At 37.2% G+C, this 24,499-nt stretch overlaps 3 long non-coding RNA genes and 1 pseudogene across 3 annotated transcripts; 2 read left to right on the top strand and 2 right to left on the bottom strand.

Annotated features, from left to right (window-relative positions):
• Positions 1–1,691: 1,691 nt before the first annotated feature.
• LOC122303133 lies at positions 1,692–2,445 on the top strand. Its single transcript, XR_006240626.1, has 2 exons — positions 1,692–1,782; positions 1,965–2,445. It is a non-coding gene; the product is annotated as an uncharacterized LOC122303133 (long non-coding RNA).
• A 475-nt stretch (positions 2,446–2,920) lies between these two features.
• LOC122278089 lies at positions 2,921–4,569 on the bottom strand. The gene is made up of 2 exons (XR_006229284.1): positions 4,430–4,569; positions 2,921–3,436 (listed from the first exon to the last, which is right to left on the bottom strand). It is a non-coding gene; the product is annotated as an uncharacterized LOC122278089 (long non-coding RNA).
• A 367-nt stretch (positions 4,570–4,936) lies between these two features.
• LOC122278082 lies at positions 4,937–7,332 on the top strand. Its single transcript, XR_006229283.1, has 2 exons — positions 4,937–6,730; positions 6,988–7,332. It is a non-coding gene; the product is annotated as an uncharacterized LOC122278082 (long non-coding RNA).
• Positions 7,333–9,705: 2,373 nt separating this feature from the next.
• On the bottom strand, positions 9,706–21,797 carry LOC122300571 (annotated as a pseudogene).
• Between the last annotated feature and the right edge of the window lie 2,702 nt (positions 21,798–24,499).

Genomic DNA, 24,499 nt, shown 5'->3' with positions numbered 1-24,499 from the left:
AAGTTTCTCTCTTTTTGAGACAATTATTTCAAAGAGTCCTTCTATACGTCCGCCTACACCGCACACCTGACGTGTAATATTTTTTTTTTTTCAATTTGTTACTCGAACGTGCGTTTTGGTGTTATTTGGCAAATGTCCTCCATCCCCCCATTTGAAATCTTCTCCCGCCCCTGCCATTCGACATCTTCTCCAACCCACCCCCCTTCCGGCGCGCTCCAGCATCCTTCATATGTGCTCCACTGCATCGGCGTACTCGTCCGTGTTCTCTTTGAACCGCCGAAGAAAGCTTCATCCCTGCCGACGATCTGTTCAGAGCATTCTCTTTCTCAAGGTAAATCTCTCAGATTGTGTGGCCCAGCTCTCTCTCTCTCTCAAGGTAAATCTCTTTTCATTAGCTTTTGCTTCAAATATTTGTTCTTTTTTGAAAACTATGCCCCCAAAGATAATGTCTTTGCTTTAAGCTCTCTTTCAATGGCTTTCGTTGCATTTGTAATGGTCCTCAATGGGTAAAACTAAGATCTTTATGTCTTATTTGGGATTTCGAGCAAGTCATTGTGAAAACTAGAGCTTCTTTTCTGTTTCTACAAATTATTATTTGGTACATACTGAAGCTTAGGGTAGTTACGAGTGTTGATGTTGTTATTTTGAATATCGAAGCTTGAGATGTTTCTCTACAGTTGAAGCTTATGAGGTATTTTTTGTGTCACGAGGTGTTATTTTGGAACGTTAGGATTGCTAGTTGTTCTTTTAGGGTGGGGGAGAGGTTCCAGATTTTTTGTAGGCAGAACCATTGCCGTGACTTATCATTGTAAAATTTCCAATACACGAGTATAGGTAGAATCCATTCGTGAGCTGTGCTGTGGTTAGGATTCTAGATGGATTGCCTTCAGGGACCAAGTAGTGCTTGGAGTCTTATGTAAAATCCCATCCAGGTTTGTAATATGTATGAGCATTCATCTTCTTTTTATCCGGTGGGAACATAGAACAGACTCTATTTTCTTACATCTTCAACAAACAGAGTTTCCACATGGGTTAGATTCTATGATTTTCCATACAAGTAGATTGATTGTCCTTTTCTGCATCAATTTTCTAATTTTTAACTATAGTTATAAGCTACAGAGTGTGGTAATCATTCTCTTCCCAACATTTTCACCTCAGGACTTGAGGTTTGGATAAACCAAATACTCATATATTCTCTCATATAGTATAAAAAGGTACCACTTTAACAAGCAGGGTCGGTATACAAGTTTACAAACAGTCCAAAAGTAATTCTCTTTGCACAACAAAACTCACATTTAAATAGGTATGCAACCAACTCATTAACAAATGCTACTTCAAGGTATTTATATATTTAGGGGTGAAGCTGGTTATTCAGGGGTGAAGCTACTTTATATATTTATAAATCCATCAAACCTACAAAATATATTTGACTAATTACAAGCTGACAATATATCTTCAAGGTATTATGTAACATGTTGATTCTCTACCTCTCTTTATGTGCCCTCTCAATTTTAACTTTTACAGATTGCATAATTTGTTTGATTTTGACATGATCATCATGAGATTTGCCTTTACTTGTCATGCATTTACTTGGGGTCTCTCTCTCTCTCTCTCTCTCTCTCTCTCTCTCTCTCTCTCTCTCTCTCTCTCTCTCTCTCTCTCTCTCACATAGACATGAAAGATGGCTAGACGATGGGTGTTTGTTTCTTTTGCCAAATGGTCATGGTCTTCCATCTTTGATGCATGACAGCAGCAGCAACAATACACTACCTTTCCTTTCAGGTAATCATCCTCTTGCCCTTATTTTCTACCCATATCTCTCACATGACTCACCTGTGTAATTCCATGGAGATTTTGAAAATATAAACAATGTACGGACTAGTTTAATTGTTAATGTGCTAGTCAGTTATTACTAAATTACTCGACATAATTATTAACTGTTAATCTGTTTGTGCTGTTTTCAGAGATGTGTTGGTAATGATCATTTGTAACTTAGGATCCGGTAGGTGCAAGAACTTGGTGATTGTTTTTGGCAGAATCGTGTGACTGGACTTGGAAGAGTTTTTGGCAGCTTGGTTTTTGCCCAATTGTGCAGCTTGTGGATTATGTATGACGGTTTTGTGTGCAGTAGCTTGTTGTGTTGTGGAGATGCTGTTGTGCAACTTGTGTAGATTATGTATGATGGTTGTGTCCAGTTGTGGAGATGCTGTTTGTGTAGATTATGTATGACGGTTTTGTTTGCAGCAGCTTGTGCTGTGGAGATGCTATAGTGTAGTTTGTGTAGATGATGTATAGCATGTGTGCATCCACATGGGAGTGTTGTGGAGACCCTGCTTTGTAGCTTGTGTAGATTATGTATTTCCACTGTAGTGAAGAAGGTTACAGATTATGTATATGAACTTAATTAAGAGAATCTCATTGTTATTTATAAAAATAATTAATGCACAATTTCTGGTGGGATTTGGCCTGTGAGATTGGCTATGTAGATCATGAGCATCGTCTGGAGATTCTAAAGCTATACCAAGCTGCTTGGAATCTGTCCTAAAATACCTGGGTGCATCTAAGCTATAACTCTCTTCCTGAGCATTTATTGTCATCTCTTTTGAAGTAAAAACAAGATATTAAAGATACCCTGGTGTTTCTGCATGGAAGAAGCTCTGCATCATAGTCCCCATTACCAGTAAACCAAAGAAAAATCGAGTAGAAAGATTAAATGCAATCTTATCTTAATTAAAAACACAGAACATATCATTCCATTATTAAAAGCTCGGTTCTACTCTAAAGCTTTTCCATCCCTGCAGAACAGCTTTTGATTGTTCCCATCCTCTCCAATATTTCACCCCAAGCTACTTGGAATATGTTTTTTCTTAGGCTTTTTCTTTTTTTGGTTTGCTAGTTTGTGGTGAATATAAACCATAAAGAACAAAAAACCAACTTAACCATAACTGAAACGTTCACTATACCTTTTGTACATCAAAACCACAACAGCCTGCAAATTCACACCTAATCAGGCTTAACACAATTCAGTTATGCATAAAATAATGACCACCTCAATGGCCAAGTGCTTTGCAGAAAACAAAGGGGGAGTAACATTACAGTTGATCCATACAAAAACTATCGAGAAAATACCCAGCTATTTACATGTGCCCTATATCTTATTCAAACCAAGTAGAAACTATTACAATGGATTCAACCCAGTACAAATACAATAATATTCATGCATTTCTATTCTTGAACCTTCGCAAATTTTACTCGACCTCAACCTTCTAAACATTTGTCTCTTTCTCTCTCTTAGTTTATCTTCCCTTTCTAAGCTTCATACTCGCGCAATAATACGCCATCCTCCCTCTCCAAACTGCATTCTCTCTTCTCAGAATGTTATCCTCTATCAATTGAAGTATCCGCTCAAAATTCACATCTTACTTCTCCCTGCACACTGTACGAGCATTTCACATGAGAAAGTAGACCCCGGAAATTGAGAAGCAATACAAAATATTATTTTTTTGTTAAAAAAATGCACTGAGGGGCTAATTTTAATGAGCCCAAGTATGAATAAGATTTTATTATTTTTCTTTTTATAAGTTTATAAATGAATCGGAATTAAGGAGTTTATGATCAGTGTATCACCTATACAATATACTAGGAACACCTGTTACTTGTATCAAAGGAAAAGAAGAGGAAAAGCTAACTCTCTGATGGTCTTAATTGTATAGGTCATGCCCTTCCATTTGATGCTAGTTATTAACTAAAGTGATTAAAGAGTACTCTTATTCCTTTGATTTTAGTGTAGATGGTTCAAATCGTTAGCATCATCTGGGCATTGGTTTATGATTAATGAGCAATTCCCAGCACAAAAAACAAAAGAAAAAAAGGATGAAAAGATTGGTTTATGGTTCGTAACAATTAAATATATCAACTGGCTAATGGGGCTCATTAAAATGAAATGAAAAACATGTGAAACAAACAAAGTCACAAACCCAACATGACCCATAAATGTTTGATGACCAGTGCTTTGAAGTCTCAAGTAGGTGCACTGGTAGTTATGGTTCTGGGCATTGTAAGTCTGCGATTTTATCGAAACAGATCCACCTCAACTTCATCAAACTCTCTCCAGCACCACTTTAACTAACTTGTGTATATCCCCCACCAAAAACTTTTCAAAGAATAAAACCATAAAACCCAGTCTGATTCTTATACGGGCTACACAATGTCCATTTAGCTTGGTAATTCCATCAAACAGCTGAAGGGCACAAGAAAAATTCAAAAATTCATGCAAAAGTTTACAGAAAACAACCTGCATATAAAAATTACATACAATCACATACTCCAATCACGCCTCACCAACAAAAAATCAGTGTATACCATATAAACTAGTTTACCCCGTCACTTTACTGGAGAACCAAAAACCAAGTTTCGGTCGAAAACTTACCGTGGCGTGGCCATAGATCTGGTCCCTGGATGCAGGCACGGTCTCTCTTCGACGTCGACTTGAATTTACAAGGGACAACTTTGCCTTAGAATCACAGAGAGGAGCACGGGAGAAAGTGAGAGAGGAATACGAGAGAGAGTGAGAGAGAGAGAGAAGCACGAGAGAGAGGGGCATAGGAGAGGAAGGGTTTCAGTGATGAAATCGAGCATGAGGAGAGGCTATAGCTTGTTTCAATGGAGGATATCGGAATCGGGATCGAGGATTTCCTGCAAAGCTAAGAACCGTGATGTGGCGCCAGACCGGGTTCACCACATCACGTGTGCGGTGTAGCAATTTTAAACCGGATGCTAAGTAGAGTTTCTCTATTTGAAAGAGGAGTCCGTCTACGGAGCAGCCACTGTAGCAGTGCACACATCGCACTCACTACGTGGCTGCTCTTTCTTTTTTTTTTTTGTTAAATTTCCCGATTTAAATTTCCCCCACCCGCCTCGCTCGAAACCCCTCCTCCCTCGCCCGCGTCACGATCCACCAGCACAACCAGGCAACGCTGCTCGTTCCTCCTCTGTCGCCCCTCGAATTTACACTTCTCGTGTCAACCCAGTACCCACGTAGCCGTCGCCCCTCCTCTGCCAGCACCCTGTTTCGCCGTCACCCCTCCTGTTGTGCCCAGCGTCGCTGCCAGCATGTTGCGATCAATGGCTCTGAAAGTTGTGAGGGAAGAATCATGGCCCCATATTGTTCGGCTGGCCCAAGCCCTAATAAGAGTGCGAGCTTTCTCGGCCACCATGTTACCTCCATCCAAGGCCGTTGTCTACGATCACCACGGTCCACCAGATTCTGTCACCAGGTCCACCAGTGCGAGCTTTTTCATTTTTTTTCTTGTTTTCATCGGTTCATAAACTCTTTTCGAAAATGACGCTTTTTATGATGTGGGTGATTTTTGCTTCCAAAATTTCTAAGGTTCTTGGGCAAGTTCTGTGTTTTTTTTTTTTTGGCTTCCACCCCGACGTATTATTCCATTTTTTACCTTGTTTTTGCTCTCTTTTTTTTGGGTTCCATCTTGAAAATGCTGTACTTGTTTTGAGAGAATCTGCCGGTTTGAACGTGTTTGGGTGCAGAGAAGATCCTAGAAAAGAAAAGTATCAATCTACATTTTTTGAAAAATAATAGCAATTGTCGGTTTCTTCTATTTTCCTATATTATTATTTTTGGAGGTACCAAGGCAATGCTGTCCTAATTCTTGTTCCTTAACCGGGTTACGTTTCTTCTTCTTTTTTTTCCCTCTTTTTTCTTTTTTAGGTTTTTTTTCTTTTAAGGTTTCAACATAAACGAGAATTTCTTTTGGTAAGTGTGTCTGCATGCGTGAGAGTGAGAGGAAATTTTCTCTTTTTTATGTAACATTTTGTGCGTTAATTTAGTGAGTAATTAAAAGAGATGCCCAAGGTGTGAGAGTAGTGTACTCACTTGAAGTTGGAAGGAGAAGTATTGCTCTTGCGGTTTGCGTGCGGTGTTTTGTATTCTAGATAGAATTGTTCTGGCTGCATGGAAAAGAACACCCAAATTAAAAATTTGAAATCATGTTGTCATTTTGGTTCTTTCAGCTGTTGCATAGGTGCTCTTTCAGCAATGGTTCATTGTAGTTTGTTCATTTGGTACCCAAGGGAAAAAGGCATGCCATGCCAGATGGGAATTCCATCACAATGGTACATAATGTTAGCTTATCTCAAAAACTTACCCCAATCCTTGATAAAGTGTTACATTTGTGGTTTTATACTTGTAATATATTTTGCCTGGGTTTTGTGGCATTTGGTGGTTGAATCCATTTTCAGAAATGTTATCTGCTTTAGTATGTGAGATAGGAACTAATATAAAGCTTTTTTTTTTTTTTAAATGCATGTTTGCCACTATTTGGATTTATTCTGATGTGAGAATGCTAGATTTTCAGAATAAGAAGAGTATGATGTTGCTTATGGTGTGATTTATTCAGATCAAAGACTTCATTAAGGATACTAGAAATTGATGCAATCCCATCCTTATGTGAAGCTTGAAGAAAACCTGTCTTTACAAGCAGCCTTTAATGGCAAGATTGTTGTGCACGAGGAGGTAGATCTTTTCTGGGGCTTGGGCTTGGGTTGTGCATGCCCAGGTGGGTGCACATGGTCTGTATCCCATACTGTAGTACCAGTTAATCTGTGCTTACATTCAGCTTTGACCTGATGGAAGAGCTGATGGTTTTTTTAGTATCTGTTCTCTATGGTTATTACTAAGTTTTGAGTCTTCTGGCAAGTTATTACAACTGAGGTTTGTATGTTCTTTTCTGCTATGGCATTTAATTTTACTTGAAAGTTTTGTTGGCTAAAACAATATTTTTAAATACAATTAATTTGAGTTAAGATTTCTACATGATCTGTTTGCTGAGTGTATTAAAAAAATTTAAACTTTTAAATAAATTTTTTCATTAGATAAGCTGAAGCCTGGCTTATCACACATTTCCTTTCTCTTCTTTATTTTCTACTAAACTTCTTATAATGAATTCTTTTTGTTTGCCTCTCTTCCAGTGTAAGCATCAGTTAGTTGCAAGGCTAGCTTTGTCGTTGGGAGCTTTTATTGAAGTTAAGGTGTCTGATGAGCAGCAGGCAGTACTGATATCAAAACTCTGAAGTCCTTTTGCATTCAGTTTGATGTGGAGCATAAGCAAATAACATAGTTGCTGTGTTTATCCAATCAGATCTTGGTGGTAATGTGGACAACTATTTTAGAGTATAATTCTGGTATGCTCGGTTGTAATGCTTGGCTGTAATTGTGGACAAATCTTGGTTGTAGTTGTGAACAAATATTGTTAAGTGTAATGCTGTGGACAGATTGGTTATTGTAATTATAGAAATATTTTGCTTGTTAGTTTATTTTTGGTGGTTGGTGTATTTTTGGGCAGAGTTCGGTTCTAATTTTGTATAGATTACTCTATGATTTTGGACAAATTACAATATAATTTTGGACAGATATTGTTATCATTACAATCAATCAACAGAATGCAATGTAAACAATTACATTATAAACATGTTTTTGTAAGTAACATTCAAAGTTACATTCCAAAATGTCTTACAAATATTACAACATTACAACATTTCAAAAACACATTAATTGGATGAACATTACAAATGACCTAATATCCATATCTTAACACTGACTGACATACATTATTGTTTTTCGAATACAAAATAATTACAGCACAAATCACACCAAAATAATTTCCAATCCAGCTTCGTCTTGAGTTTCTTTGCCTTTCATATTGGTAGGTTGGCAGATGTGTTTTCTTCCCTATTTCCCATCAAGCTCTATACCAAGATCCCTATTCAGAGAGAAAAACCAACATCATATTAAGGACATATAAACCATCTTGATATATTTAAGTACAAGAGGAAAAATCAGCACAAAAGTATAAAGAAAATACCCATGAACCAACCATCTTGATATATTTAAGAAGATCTATTTAAAGAAGTGGAATTTTGGAATTTAAAATTCTGTTTTTATTTAAGTTTTTAATTCTAGTATCCTGAAAAGAAGTATCCAAGCCATTGGAAGTACATTAATTAAACACTATCCAAGCTAAGCCATTGGAATTACATAAGTTAAACGTGCTATGAGCCAATTATGTAAGGTATAGTAAGTGCATCAATATGCCAGAAGAGCTTCAGTGCAGATTTAGGATTAAATTAGCGAGAAGAGCAGTCTACAATCAACTAAGTGGTCTACATTCAAACCAAAGTTATTCATTAAAAATTGAGCTGTAGTAACTCCGAGGGGTAACTCAATTGGTCAGGCCTTGGGTTTGCTCCCCAATGGTCACTAGTTCGAGTCCCCTCAGGGCCACTGGAGGATTTACCTGGTCGTTAACTTCAGGGCCCCTTGGGATTAGTCGAGGTGCGCGTAAGCTGGCCCGGACACCCAAGGTTATCAAAAAAAAAAAAAAAAATTGAGCTGTAGGAAATAGTTTGGTTCCCAAAGGGTAGTTACTTTGAAAGTTGAAACCAAAACAGGATCATCAAAATGGCATATGAACGTAGGTACATTCTTTCTCATTCTTGCAAAATGTCTAACGTTTACATTTCAAAATATTCTCGGAGATAGAACCCATCGTTCTTTGTTAAGGAATTGATAGATATTTACAACCAACAAAATACAATCAACTAGTAAACGGATTTACAACCAATAAAATATAATCATATCCTTCTCAATTAATTTTTTGCAGTTTTATTTATTTATTTAAGAACTACAACAATACCCAAAACAGACTTAAGCATCAACACACAACACAACAGACAACCCTAAGCCCCAATATCTTCAAAACCCACCTCACAGAATCACAAAACCCCAAGCCTCCCTTCCACATGGTCGTACTCAACCAGAAATCCTAAAAATAAGAAAGAAGATCTGGAAATTTACCTGCAGACGAAATCGAAGGTGCCCAACCAAGAAGAAGAAAGATGAAACTGTGAAGAGAATCTGGGCAGAGAGGAGAACACAGACAAGGTGGGAAATCGGAAGATGAAGCTATTAAGAGATTCGGTGGATTGAGGGCTAGGTGCTGCGATGGGGGTGGGGAAGAGGATAGGCGAGAAGAGGGGGTGGGGGGAGAGTGCAAATGGAGCTTTGTTTCGTATAGAAAATGGGTGAAATGAAATCTGAGAGGGAATGCACAGATGTAGGGGTAAATTGGTCAATTTACTAGGCCACATCATGTGTGCAATGGATGCACCAAAACAGTGGCTTCTCCGTAGATTAATTCTTGAAAGAGTATGACTCCAAATCACTTTTAAATGTCCAGTTTTTATTACAGTACAAGCCATTTAATTAATGGGATATGATAAACTTAATTGTATATTTAGAAATAAAGGCTAACCAATTAAGAATCGCCACGTAGAGAGAAGAAACTTAGGATCGAATCCCCATTAATTTCAAATTGAAATTGCCCAGCTAATATCAGAGATCATAAAAAACGATATTTCCAAGAAAACCAGGTTTCGTACACCAAACTTCATCTTAGAACAGAAAAAATAGTTATTAATTTGTGACAAAAGCGATTCATTAGATCCAGCTGGTTCCTTCTTCACTCCGTACACTTCATTTTCATTTTTCTCGTTTTTCCTGAACAAAGTACAGAATATTATATATACATAGAGAAATCATAAAGAGTGTAGCGATGGAAATTTTACTTGAAAGGATCAGTAGATTCAGTACTCTGTAGTAGTTTCAGTGCTACTTTGTGTTTAGGATTACCTTACCTTGATGTGGTATTTGCAAAATTCCAAGCATATTGAGAAAGAACAGAAATCTATCGTTCGCCAACATCTTCATCAATGGGCACCGCCTCACAAATTTCTCTCAGATTATCTTCAGAGAGCTTTACAGTCAAAGAACCAACGTTGTTATCCAGGTTCTTAATTTTAGTTGTACCTGCACAATCTCAACAAGAACATGTATAATAATGTAAAAATCATCCATTAATTCAGCAAGAATCTCTTAATTACCTGTTTAAAAGCCATATTTATTAATCAAATTCAAGAGAATATTATATATAGGCACAGGCTGAGAAAGAACGTGGTGTCTCCCTCATAAAAAAGATTAGTAACAGAGATACATGATCACAGTACTGGATGCATGGCGATTGGGATTTCAGTTTGCAGCACAAGAAGATATGATCCAGTACTGTTAAGTTAAACCAAATAAAAGCAATCCTGTATTTATGCATGAGAAAGATGGAAATTATATATTAAATTATTACCCGGGATTGGGATAATGTCTTTGCCCTGATAGAGAAGCAATGCCAAAGCTAGTTGAGGAGTAGTGCAGGCATGCTTTTCAGCCAGATTGGCAAGGTTGCTGTAATAGCCCGCTAGAAATTTAATTGTGAAATTTCTATTAACTTTAGGAACCTCGTGAAAACCTCATAAGTTTTCACGAATTCATTAATCGTATAGGTTTTTGTCTAACTATATAGTTAATGTTATTATTTACTATGGTATCATAAGTGTATTTTTGATTATTGGAGATAGTTAGAAGTGTCAAAATGTATTATGGTTTGTGCCATTAGACTCGGAGGATTATTTAAAGTCTTATGGCACAATAATATTTTTTCATATTTTCGGACAAAACGTCTGTTCAAAACTATAGATATTATTGGATAAAAAGAAATATCTTGAGGTAGTTTTCGTGAATATTATTGGGTAAAAATATTTTGAGTTGATAGATATTATTAGATAAAAATATCTTAAGTTGATTTTTTGTAGATACTATTGGATAGAATATTATGAGATAATCTTTTATAGATATTTTGGGTAGGAGAAAACTACACTCAACTCTCAACTCCAGCCTCATCTCTTCCATATCTCATCCATAATTATCTCCAGCCACCTCTCCCCACGAAATTATCTTCAATTACACATTCCAATAAAGGATTATCAAACACTCTCTCTCGGACAGCTTTTAGGAGGTCTTTTGCACGCCCATTTTGAAGCTGTTGTAAGTGTTTTATCATAAAGTCTCCTTCATATAAGTTGTTCCTTTTTGAGTCTAGTTTATATGGATATCTTATTTGCCCCATTTGAAGATCATTTGGTCAGTCAAATATTGTGTAAACTATAGAAAGGTCATTCTGGGAGATAAACTGGAGAATATGTTATAGTTTGGAGTTTTTGACCAAGCTAATGGATAGATATTGATCCAAAATTTTTATGGAGTATTGTTAACATGTATATGTGACTATTGGTTGAGGATTTTTGCATGATTAAAGGTTTTGATGAAATATTTTCTTAGATTTAGAAACTTAGAAACTGGAAGAAGAAAAACAGTTTCTGTTTTGAGAAAGTTTAACTCTTTGGTGGTCTAAACCTATTCTAATGACTTTAATAATTTTATTGGAGGATCTTAAGTATCTTATATACATGTTATATTATTATTTTGAAAATATTTGATGTTAGTGTCAAAGATATGAAATTTTATGCAAAGAGATATTCAAATAAGCCAAAGTGTGGATATTCTTGGCTAAATTTATGTTTTAGTTAATTTCTAACCATGTGATCTTGAATTAGAAGCTTATATATGTTTTAGGACATCTTTTTAAACCTATGTTTTGATGAAATATTTTCTTAGATTTAGAAACTTAGAAACTGGAAGAAGAAAAACAGTTTCTGTTTTGAGAAAGTTTAACTCTTTGGTGGTCTAAACCTATTCTAATGACTTTAATAATTTTATTGGAGGATATTAAGTATCTTATATACATGTTATATTATTATTTTGAAAATATTTGATGTTAGTGTCAAAAATATGAAATTTTATGCAAAGAGATATTCAAATAAGCCAAAGTGTGGATATTCTTGGCTAAATTTATGTTTGGGTTAATTTCTAACCATGTGATCTTGAATTAGAAGCTTATATATGTTTTAGGACATCTTTTTAAACCATGTGATGGTTTAGTTTGAAGATCATATATTTATAAGTCATAGATCAAGAGATTTATCAAAACTAGTTGAGGAAAAAGTTTCTGTTTTTGGACTAAGTGTAAAACTAAAAACTCCAAATGTTATTTTGTGATTTTGGTGACTTTAATTTGATGATTTAAAGCATGGTTGATGTTAGGATGATATTATGAATATGTTAGAAGTAAGATTTGATTTTTGAAATTCTTGGAGATGTTTTGATTTAAGGTCAAAACTTGTGATTCAAGTGCTTGGATCTTTTTACAAAAAAGTTTGGTGTTAATTATTAACTTTTTCTAAATGGATGTTTTAAATATGGTTTTGAACTTAGGACTAGAAGATGTTTGTTGCAAAATTTTGGTTTAAGCATGAGTTTTGAAGTTGGAAGGAATTGCAACAAAAATCAAGGGAAATGGCCTATGGATGTTTCGGCCATAGTGTGTTCTTCATAGTTGTGTTTTGTTTTAAATTTTTCTGAGTTAATATTTAAATTTAGGACAAAATTTACATGAGAAATGTAAATTTTGGAAACTTTTGGAGTTAGTATGCAAAATCCTTAAGTTACGGGTAAAACGGTCATTTTCCCACATGTAGAGAGTAAAATGAAAATTTTACTCTTTAAGTTAGTATTTTTTCATATTTCAAATTTTTAGTGATTTAGTTCTAAATTTTAGAATTACTAATTACAGTTCCTCGTGATCGCACTTGAAGTTTTCTAAGAAACGCGGAGATCGAGGTAAGTTAGCTTTTAACTTACTAGCAGTCTATTATGTATGTGTGCTAAGTAAAGGAACTACAGTGTATGTATGTATGTTATCATATATGTCATGCCATGCCAAGTTATCACGTAATTATCTATTATACATAATTTATTCTGTCATCAATTTTTATCTGTTACATAATATATTCTGTCATGTATTACTGTACATTACAAGTATGTCATGTTAAATATGTTGTCTATTATATGTTATGCCATGTTACGAAATGTTTCTATCTCAAGTTGGTCATGTATTTCAAGTTATGTTCAAATCACGTTATGTTACGTCAGAGCTCCAGTCCTTTCGTATTCCAGTCACGTTTCATCTTGATTACTTATGTATGGGGTCACAGCAATTGTGACGCATACACTACGTGAGACACAACAATTGTGACACGTAGAATACATGGGGCCACAACAACTGTGGAGTATGTATTTAAGCAGTTAAAGAATAAGTTTCCGTAGAATACATGGGGCCACAACAACTGTGGAGTATGTATTTTTCATGTTAAGTCAAGTTTGTGTAGAATACATGGGGTCACAACAACTGTGGAGTATGTATTTTTCATGTTAAGTCAAGTTTGTGTAGAATACATGGGGCCACAACAACTGTGGAATATGTATTTACACGTAGAATACATGGAGCCACAACAACTGTGGAGTATGTATTTAAGCAGTTAAAGAATAAGTTTCCGTAGAATACATGGGGCCACAACAACTGTGGAGTATGTATTTACACGTAGAATACATGGGGCCACAACGACTGTGGAGTATGTATTTTTCATGTTAAGTCAAGTTTGTGTAGAATACATGGGGCCACAACAACTATGGAGTATGTATTTACACGTAGAATACATGGGGCCACAACAACTATGGAGTATGTATTTTTCATTTTAAGTCAAGTTTTAGATCAAGTTCATGTCAAGTCAAGTTCAGTTCATGTTTCAATTTAAGTTATGTCAATTATGCTATGTTGTACACCAAGTTATGCTTTAATTACTTATGAATTTGATTATGCATTTATGCTTTTACTGTCATGCATGCATCATTAGCTTGTGTGAAAGTTTTTTTTGTTAACTTACTGAGATTTGTAATCAAATCTCACTTTGGTAGTCCCAACTACCATTCCCCCCGAATGGTAGATCTTGTTACAGGACCTGAAGGAGAATCAGGAGCTGATCAACTAGACACAGTTGACTAAGCGACGGTGCGACGTCAATGTTAATATAGTAGTTAACGTAAATTACTACTTGTACAATGGAGTTCCATCTTTAGTATTTTTTGAATCATAACTATTTTGGACTAGTGTTGTGATCTACTAAATGGGTCTTTATGTATGAAGTATGTTTTAAGCATTTGGGATATTTTCAATTTGGTGCATAGTATTGCTAAAGAAAAAAATTATCCGCTGCGAATATTGCATAATGTTAGATGCATGTTAGGAACATTGCATCTTATATGTCATGAACGGGGGCAGGTAACCTTGTGTTGCATGTCTCGACGCTTCAAATGTTCGTTCAATCCCAAACGAAATTTGGGGGCGTCACAGTTGCTGTAAAGAATTTTGTTCTCAAAATTCTCCCCACTGAACCTTGGAAACATAGGCTGTGAAAAGATGATCAACATGAATCATATATACGACTTTTAAAAATATAATATTCCTGCATGCCTTAAAACAATTGCCAGTACACTCTCAGTGGGCAAGCGCTCAAGAACTGCCTTCCCACCAAAGAAACCACGACCAAGAGGGCTGTATGCAACTATTCCAATACCCAGCTTCCTGCATGCCCGCCGCCCATGCCGGTAGGTAAGATGACGTACGTGCGTACTAACTTGGTTTTCTTTTATAAAAAAATAAAAAATAAACAGAGGAATAGGATGATGATGATTTAGATCATATCAATATATATACAAACCGGCAAACTGGAACAATCTCATCTTCGATGTCGCGGACCCATATGGAATACTCCATTTGAACGGCAATGATGGGATGATTTGACCCCTTGAGCGTCATCCCTCCCAATAGTTTAATCAAACTCGCTATCGGGGCTTAAACCCGGCCTTCATAGTTATTCATTAGGGTCGTCACCTTCTACTCAACTAGTGGAAGTATCCACTGTTTTCTTTGTCTGTTAAGCCTCAAAGCTATGGGCGTTTGTAAAAAAAACTTGTGCGCATCTATATGTGAGGTTTATATATCCTATTTATAGCCTTCATATTTCTTTGAGAGAGTGGAGATCGGAAGACCTACCGCAAAGAAGGAGTTGGTGAGAGACCGGCTTAGTCAACTATTCGATTGCCGGGCCGTTCTAGTGGCAAAGGAACCACAATGATAGTGAAGGTGGGTATCACGAAGATAGAAAACGAGAGGGAAGGCCCCTTTATAAGCAGGTCGACCTTGAAAGGTAGGAACCGGACATCCTTCATCCTTTCCAGGAAATAGGTGCCATTTCCAAAGGAATACCTAAGATCTAAGCAGATGCGCTCTCCTTATTGTGTCTGCATTTGCTTCCGATAACCCAATATGTTTTATCTTTCCTTCCTCAACCAGCTTCTTAAGCTCACCTATTGAGGATGATTGTGAATCATATCCTCCTTGATTATAGGAGATAATTTTGGGTGATCGTTTCCATAATTAGTTATGTAATATACGATTGTATATCTTTCCATTTCTGTACAAAATTGTCAACTTGTACTTTTTCATATAAATGAAAACGTCCTCACCAAAGCCAAGCAATGGTGATTTTACAAACCTTCTCATGGTATCAGATTCCTTTCTGGATTAACCTCCGTCGATCCAATGGCTTCTGACTTTTCTCTTTCTCTTCAAACGATGGTTCATATGATCACCATCAAGCTTTCCTCTACCAACTATCTTCTCTGGCGTAATCAAGTCCTTCCCCTTCTTAACTCTCAAAACGTTCTTGGTTACATTGATGGCTCTCTTCTTGAGCCTCCCGAAACTATTTCTTCTGATTCTTCCCTTGTTCCAAATCCGAAGCACGCTGCTTGGAAATCTGAAGACCAGCGTCTTCTTATTCTTCTTCTTTCCTCTCTCACGGAAGAAGCTATGGTTGAGGTGATTGGTCTCTCCACCTCTCACGTTGTTTGGACTGCACTGGAGTCCTCCTTCAGTCACCGATCGAAGACCCGTGAGATTCGTCTCAAGGATGACCTCCAACTTCTGAAACAGGGTACTCGTAGTGTCACTGAGTATTCTCACTCCTTTAAGGCGTGGTGCGATCAGTTGGCTGCCATGGGTTGTCCTGTTGACGACACCGACAAGGTTCACTGGTACCTTCGTGGTCTTGGTCCTGAATTTGTTAATTTTTCAACTATCCAGCTTTCTATTTCTCCTCTGCCACTCTTTTGTGATCTCGTTCCCAAAGCCGAAAGCTTTGAAATATTTCAGAAATCTCTTGAAGCACCTGCTGCTTCCTTGGTTGCTTTCACTGCCATGAAAGGCTCCTTTGGTGCGTCCCGTAATGGTGGGAATTGAAAATCACATGGCAAAGGTGGCTTCTCACATGCTGGTCGTGGCAAGGGCCGTGGGCAGTATACTCCTCGCTGCCAAATTTGCCGCAATGAGGGACACACTGCAGAACGATGTTGTGATCGTTATGCCCGGGCTGATTCTCATGCCCAGATTGCTGAAGCTTTCTCTCAATGCTCTCTTGAAGGTTCTGATGCTGTTTGGTACACGGATACTGGAGCTTCTGCGCACATGACTCATGATTGCTCTTAGTTGGATAAGGCTGAACCTTATAATAGTAAGAATTGTGTAATCATTGGTAATGGAGCTTCCTTACCAATCACCCACACTGGTACTCATTCTCTATCTAAAAATATCACTCTGTTGGATATTTTAGTTGTTCCTCAACTCACCAAAAACTTGTTATCCATCAGTAAATTAACCTTTGATTATCCACTTTCCATTACTTTCACGGATACGTCTTTTACCATACAGCACCGCGCAACAGGAAAGGTAGTGGCAACCGGTCATCGTGAAGATAGTTTTTATGTGCTTGAATGCAGTCATTCGGCACTTCTCTCTGCTCTTCAAAATAATTCTCTTCGTGCTTCTTATGATCTTTGGCATACACGTTTGGGTCATGTTACTCATTCGGTTATTTCTCTATTGAATAAAAAAGGGCATCTTTCTGTTACATCTTTACTACCTTCTCCTACTCTATGTGTTTCTTGTCAAATTGCTAAAAGCCACATATTGCCTTTTATCTCTAATGATAGGCGCTCTCCACATATTTTAGATCTTATCCATTGTGACATTTGGGGCCCCGCACCCGTTACGTCTATTTCTCATTATTGCTATTATATTATTTTTATTGATGATCACTCTCGCTTCACATGGTTTTATCCCATGACATTAAAATCTCAAGCCTTCAACATTTTTTTGCAATTTCAAACTTTTGTTGAAGTTCAATTTTCTCACAAAATCAAAAGCTTTCAAAGTGATGGGGGGGCTGAATTTACGAGTCATCGTTTTCACACTCATCTCCTTGCTTCCGGCATCCACCACCAAATGTCGTGTCCCTATACTCCATCTCAAAACGGTCGAGCTGAACGCAAACATCGGCATGTCACTGAAACTGGTCTTGCCATGTTATTTCAGTCTCATGTCCCTTTAGCTCGTTGGGTTGATGCATTCAGCACCGCTGTCTACGCTATCAATCGGTTGCCCACACCTGTTCTTGATGGGCTCTCTCCCTATGAGGTATTGTATGGTAAGCCACCCACCTATGAAAATTTTCATTCTTTTGGCTGTCGTGTTTTTCCTTATTTACGAGACTATGCATCTCATAAGTTTGCTCCCCGGGGTGCTGCTTGTATTTTTCTTGGTTATAGCATGTTTCATAAGGGCTTTTGTTGTCTTGATCCCACTTCTCAATGTATTTATATTACACGGCATGCTCGTTTTGATGAACTGAATTTCCCTTTTGCTGGTTCCTCTTCCTCACGGTCTCCTCAAACTTTGGACATCTTTATCTTTTGTGAGCCTGTTTTAGATTCCCTTTCCCCTGTTTCTACATCTTCTGCTCCATTATCATCTGTTACACCTTCTTTATCGTTGCCATGTGTGCCTTGTACTGCTGATTCTTCTGGTGTTTCTGTGCAGGATTCTCCAGCTGATCCCTTACCACCAGCTGATTCCTTCGCACCAGCGTCACCTTCTGCAGTTGCTGCCTCGTGCCCTGCTCCCATTGCTTCCGCTACTCTCCCTGACGAGTTTGCTCTAGCTGCATCTAATCATCACCCGATGATTACTCGGGCTAAGGCTGGTGTCTTTAAGCCTAAAGTTACTGCTTATGTTTGTTCCTTGCCTGCATCTCCTTTGTTTCATTCTCTCATGGCTATAAAGGAACCCAAAGGTTTCAAGTCTGCAGCTAAGGATCCAGGATGGGTTGCCGCGATGGATGAAGAAATTCATGCTCTTTCTTCCAATCGCACTTGGGACCTTGGTCCCTCGTCCCTCCAACACCAATATTGTTGGTTCCAAGTGGGTCTTCCGTGTCAAATACTTGGCTAATGGCACCATTGATCGTCTCAAGGCTCGTCTCGTTGATAAAGGATATTCTCAACTCCCTGGTCTTGACTTTACAGACACTTTTAGTCCCGTCATCAAGGCATTTACTGTGCGTGTTGTTCTTTCTCTTGCTGTCTCAAACCGGTGGCCCTTACATCAATTAGATGTCAAGAACGCATTCCTCAATGGTTTCTTGCAAGAAGATGTCTACATGGAACAGCCTCCTGGTTATGTCGATTCAAGATTCCCTAATCATGTTTGTAAGCTTAAGAAGGCACTTTATGGCTTGAAGCAAGCTCCTCGTGCCTGGTTTCATCGATTCAGTTCCTTTTTACTTCGTCTTGGTTTTCTCTGCAGTCGTGCTGACACATCTCTTTTTGTTCTCACTCGCTCTGGTAGTGTTATCTATCTATTGCTCTATGTTGATGATATTGTTGTTACGGGCAATGATGCTGCTTTACTTCAGGATTTTATTCAGCGCCTCCATTGTGAATTTGCTACCAAAGACTTGGGCTCCTTGAGTTATTTTCTTGGTCTTGAAGTGTCCTCTTCTGCCACCGGACTCTTCTTGAGTCAAGCCAAATATGCTCATGATATTCTTGCTCGTGCTCAACTCCTTGATAGCAAGCCGGTCTCCACCCCCATGGTTGTTTCTCAGCGACTTTCCTGTGATGGTTATCCTTTCTCTGATCCCACCTTTTATCGTTCCATGGTGGGTGCGTTGCAGTATTTGACTATTACTCATCCTGATCTTGCCCATGCTGTAAATTCTGTTAGTCAATACATGCAATCTCCTACTATTGATCACTTCCAAGCAGTCAAGCGCATTCTTCGCTATGTCAAGGGAACACTTCATTATGGGTTGTCTTTTTCTCCTTCTCCGCCCACAGGTATTCTTGCCTATTCTGATGCTGACTGGGCTGGTTGCCCTGACACTCGTCGCTCCACTTCCGGCTATGCGATCTTTCTTGGTGAAAATCTTATTTCGTGGAGTGCCAAGAAACAGCCCACTGTTTCTCGCTCCAGTTGTGAATCCGAGTATAGAGCATTGGCTCTCACAGCCTCTGAAGTTACTTGGCTCTCTCATCTCCTTCAGGATCTCAAGGTCTCGTTGAAGCATCGGCCCTTGCTCCTCTATGATAACAAGAGTGCAATTTTTCTCACTCTTAACCCTGTTTCTCACAAACGGGCTAAGCACATTAATCTCGACTATCATTTTGTACGTGAGCTCGCTGCCTCGGGTGCCATTCAGCCTCAATATGTGTCATCTCACCTGCAGGTTGCTGATGTGTTTACAAAGAGCCTCTCTCGCCCTCTCTTTACCTTTTTTCGTTCCAAGCTTCGCGTTCGGACCAATCCCACGCTTCGCTTGCGGGGGGGTGTTGAGGATGATTGTGAATCATATCCTCCTTGATTATAGGAGATAATTTTGGGTGATAGTTTCCATAATTAGTTATGTAGTATACGATTGTATATCTTTCCATTTCTGTACAAAATTGTCAACTTGTACTTTTTCCTATAGATGAAAACGTCCTCACCAAAGCCAAGCAATTGTGATTTTACAAACCTTCTCATCACCCACCTTCCATTAATTAACAAATTAAGCAGACATACATACATACATATATATATATATATATATCATGCCAAGATCATCGAATTAATAAATCGAATCAGTAAATAATATTATAATAATAGTTACCGTATCCTCGATTGGCACTGTAACGTCAATGCGATGTGGGTGGTAGATATCGATATAGTCGACCTGAAGCCTCTTAAGACTGGCTTCACAGCATTCTCTTACGTATTCTGGTCTGCCCTTTACCCCATATTGCCTGTATCGATCCCCCTCCAACTTCACCACTCCAAATTTTGTACTCACTTGAATTTTTTCTCGAGGAAGCTGTTTTAAGGCCTGAAATTGCACATACATACATGCAGTACGTGGTACTATATATATTAATATTTTAGGTTCGAACTTCGAAAAGAATGTTAAGTATATATGCAGTAGTACTATATAACACGTACCTTGCCAACCATGATTTCATTATCAAAATTATGGCCATACAGATCTGCTGTATCAAAGAAGGTGATGTCCCTATCGAATGCTTCCCGAATAATTGCACCTCCGGCCTCGTGAGAAAGAGGAGCGTTGTACAGTCCGGAAACCTGTGCAGCGAGCAGAGAACTTTAATGAATCCCATCAAGAGAAAATTAAACTAATTGCATCTTTCTCATGCTGCATGGAATTTGCCCTGTAGTTCTTCGACAATATGGAACTCGATCAATAATTCCAATTCCTATATATATATATATATGCTAGCTGGTTTCCTTTTCAGTAGTAGTAATGCTTGCATGAAATTCCTGGAACGATCGAATTAGTAATTAATTAAGCTATATTTTGCTAAAGGTGGCTATATATCTGTTTTAATTAGTCGGTCGATTACGGTCCAAATTTGTACGTTTTAAGAGAGTATGATCTGCAATTCCATGCCATCTCGATCGTCCAGTTCCTTTTTCGGAAATATATCCAAGAAGACACTCATGTTATGATCACATGATCATCCTAGAAGGGTTTAATCTCTGTCATTTTTATTTAGAAAGAACATATATAAAAGGAAAATATTATTTGTGTTAGGGGATTTTTCCTATCTACCATGGGGCCCAAGATGATGAGCAAGAAGCAGAGCCCAAGGCCCAATAGACAAGAGCCTCGTTAGACTAACCCATGGGCAAAACCCGAGAGGGATGAGCCAGCCATCTAGCACCTCAGGCACTGCCTAACCCTCGAGTGCCTCTCTGCATGGGTGAACGTGAAGCAAGGAGAATCTCTTCAATCTCTGACATTGTTTCATCAACGGACTAGGAGAGAAACCAACATATCCAAATCAAACAGGGAACTACGCTGCATTTATGGTGCATCTGTTGAAGCATGTTGCATTTATGGCAACTCAGCCCGAGTCAAGTGTCACTGAGACACGCAACATTAATGAGACTGAACTAAAAGTCATGATGTAGACAAGAGACTCATGGGGATAAAGAGGATCTACCCTCATCCTCGGGCACAATATAAATGCCCACCCTTAAGTACGAGAAAAGCTCTCTGACCCTCTTTACATTTTTACTTTAATGTTTACTCACAATCATTTAAGAATCATTACTAACTTTGATGTCAAAAGCTCCTCAACCCTCAAGTCGCCCTCCTCTAACTTCACATTTTTTGAATTTTACATGTCCATTATTGAAGACCCGAGTCCTTTGAACTTGACTCAAGGGCATACAAAACACAATTTTAACAATTTGGATTTTGTATTTTTAATTCTAATTTCTCATTTAAGAGATTAATTCTATTTAAAATGCATGTATCGGTCAAAATTATTGACATGGTAAAATTTAAAATAAAAAGTAATATTTAAAAGGAAAATACGGAGGAGGTCGTGAGAACAAAAAGAGATAAAAATAATTACAAATGACCTCCAAATATCCTCGGCTGCCCAGTTTAACTCTTGGGATATCGATCTGGGTCATATGGCGATTATCCAGTGCCATAATTCTCAAAGGAGCAGTGCTCGATAAGGCGGTGAAGGTGGACATTCTATATCCCAAGTATAGTAGCTAGCCTTCGTATCCTACCAATTAATCCCAAAACAAAAAGAAGAAAAAAAAGAAAGAGAAACATGTTCTCCTTCAAATACTCTAATTATCCATTTTTTTTCGGGGATGCTGGCCGAGAAAGCCAAGGTCCCAAAGTCACACTCTTATAGTACTCGATGATGATCTCTTTCCCGACAGTCGCTGATCATATTTTCAACTCCAACAACTGTACGTGCCGGTGCTGTGTAGGGCAGGGGAGGGAAGGGCCGGTGGCCACTACACAGGACAATGGCGTCTCGGTTGGATTCAGATAATGAGAAATATTTATCTGAAATATTGAGAAGTAATGTGAATAATAATAAATAAATATTAAATATAAATAAAAAATAAATAAAAATAATAATAAAATATATTAAAAATATTGAGAAATTTTTAACATCTAAACATGACTCCATTATTCATATTATTATTAATGGGTTCTGCGTGATTCAGTGCACCCGTATATATCCCTTTTCTCATGGGCGGCCGTTGCCTACTTTTTGGCTTTTAGTGACCAAATTATGTAACCGTCGTTAATCATAAAGGGACGACGGACCCATGCCAATTTTGTCACCTCTCATCTATCCAACGATCGATACCTGTATATATTATTCGTTTAATAAACAAACATATCTTCTTGTGTTGATTTCTAAACAGTCACTGTCCAACTTGTAGAAATATATATGTATGACTAATGAACCAACTTGCAAAAATATATGTAATAGCCCGCTAGAAATTCAATTGTGGAATTTTTATTGACTTTAGGAACCTCGTGAATAGTCTATAAGTTTTCACGAATCTATTAATCATATAGGTTTTAGGCTAACTACATAGTTAGTGTTATTACTCATTATGATATCAGAAATGTTTTTGATTATTAGAGATAGTTAGAAGTGTCAAAATGTATTATGGTTTATGCCATTAGACTCGGAGGGTTATTTAAGGTCTTATGACGCAATAACATTTTTTCATAATTTCGGGCGAAACGTCTGTTCAAAACTGTAGATATTAATGGATAAAAATATCTTAAGCTAATTTTGTAGATATTATTGGATAAAAATATTTTAAGCTAATTTCGTGGATATTATTGGGTAAAAATATCTTGAGTTGATTTTTATAGATATTATTAGGTAAGAGAGTCCTACACTCCACTCTCACTCCGGTAAGAGAGTCCTACACTTAACTCTCATTTCAGATAAGAGAGTCCTACACTTAACTCTCACTCCAGCCTCATCTCTTCCATATCTCATCCACAAGTATCTCCAGCCACCTCTCCCCACGAAATTATCTTCATTTACGCTTTCCATTGAAAGAATACCAAACACTCTCTCTCGGACAGCTTTTAGGAGTTCTTTTGCACACCCATTTCGAAGCTTTTGTAAGTGTTTTATCATAAAGTCTCCTTCATATAAGTTGTTCCTCTTTGAGTCTAGTTTTCGTAGATGTATTTTTCGTATCATTCCATGGTCATTTGGTCAGTCAAAAGTATTTTTAACCATGGAAAGGTCATTCTGGGCGTGAATCTGGAGAGTATGTTATAGTTTGGAGTTTTTGACCAAGCTAATGGATAGATATTGGTCCGAAATTTTTATGGAGTATTGTTAACATGTATATATGACTATTGGTTGAGTATTTTTGCATGATTAAAGGTTTTGATGAAAGATTTTCTTAAATTTAGAAACTTAGAAACTGGAAGAGGAAAAACAGTTTCTGTTTTGAGAAAGTTTAACTCTTTAGTGGTCTAAACCTATTCTAATGACTTTGATAATTTTATTGGAGGATCTTAAGCATCTTATATACATGTTATATTATTATTTTGAAAATATTTGATGTTAGTTTCAAAGATATAAAATTTTATGTAAAGAGATATTCAGATAAGCCAAAGTGTGGATGTTCTTGGCTAAATTTATGTTTTGGTTAATTTTTAAGCATGTGATCTTGAATTAAAAGCTTATATATGTTTTAGGACATCTTTTTAAACCATGTGATGGTTTGATTTGAAGATCACATATTTATAAGTCATAGATCAAAAGGTTGTTCAAAACAAGTTGGAAACAAAAATCAATAGAAATAGCATATTAGAATTTCAGCCCTATGGAGTTTTAATAGTTGTGATTAGTTTTAAATTTTTCTAAATTGATATTTGAATTGAGGATAAAATTTATATGAGGCATGTAAATTTTGGTGACTTTTGGAGTTAGTATGCAAAATCCTTAAGTTATGGGTAAAACGGTCATTTTCCTACATGCAGAGAGTAAAATAGAAATTTTACTCTTTAAGTTAGTATTTTTCCATATTTCAAATTATTAGTGATTTAGTGCTAATTTTTAGAATCACTAATTACAGTTTCTCGTGATCGCGCTTAAGGTTTTAATAACAAACGCGGAGATCGAGGTAAGTTAGCTTTTAACTTACTAGCAGTCTACTGTGTATGTGTGCTAAGTAAAGGAACTACAGTGTATGTATGTATGTTATCATATATGTCATGCCATGCCAAGTTATCACGTAATTGTCTATTATACAGAATTTATTCTGTCGTCAATTTTTATCTGTTACATAATATATTCTGTCATGTATTACTGTACCTTACAAGTACGTCATGCTAAGTATGTCATCTATTACATGTATGTCAAGTCATGTAATATTCACTGTTGCAAATATGT

Source organism: Carya illinoinensis, chromosome 1 (genome assembly GCF_018687715.1).
Source record: "Carya illinoinensis cultivar Pawnee chromosome 1, C.illinoinensisPawnee_v1, whole genome shotgun sequence".
Lineage (NCBI taxonomy): Eukaryota > Viridiplantae > Streptophyta > Magnoliopsida > Fagales > Juglandaceae > Carya > Carya illinoinensis.
Note: the sequence above shows the minus strand (reverse complement) of the source record. Positions and strands in the feature narration are given on the sequence as shown.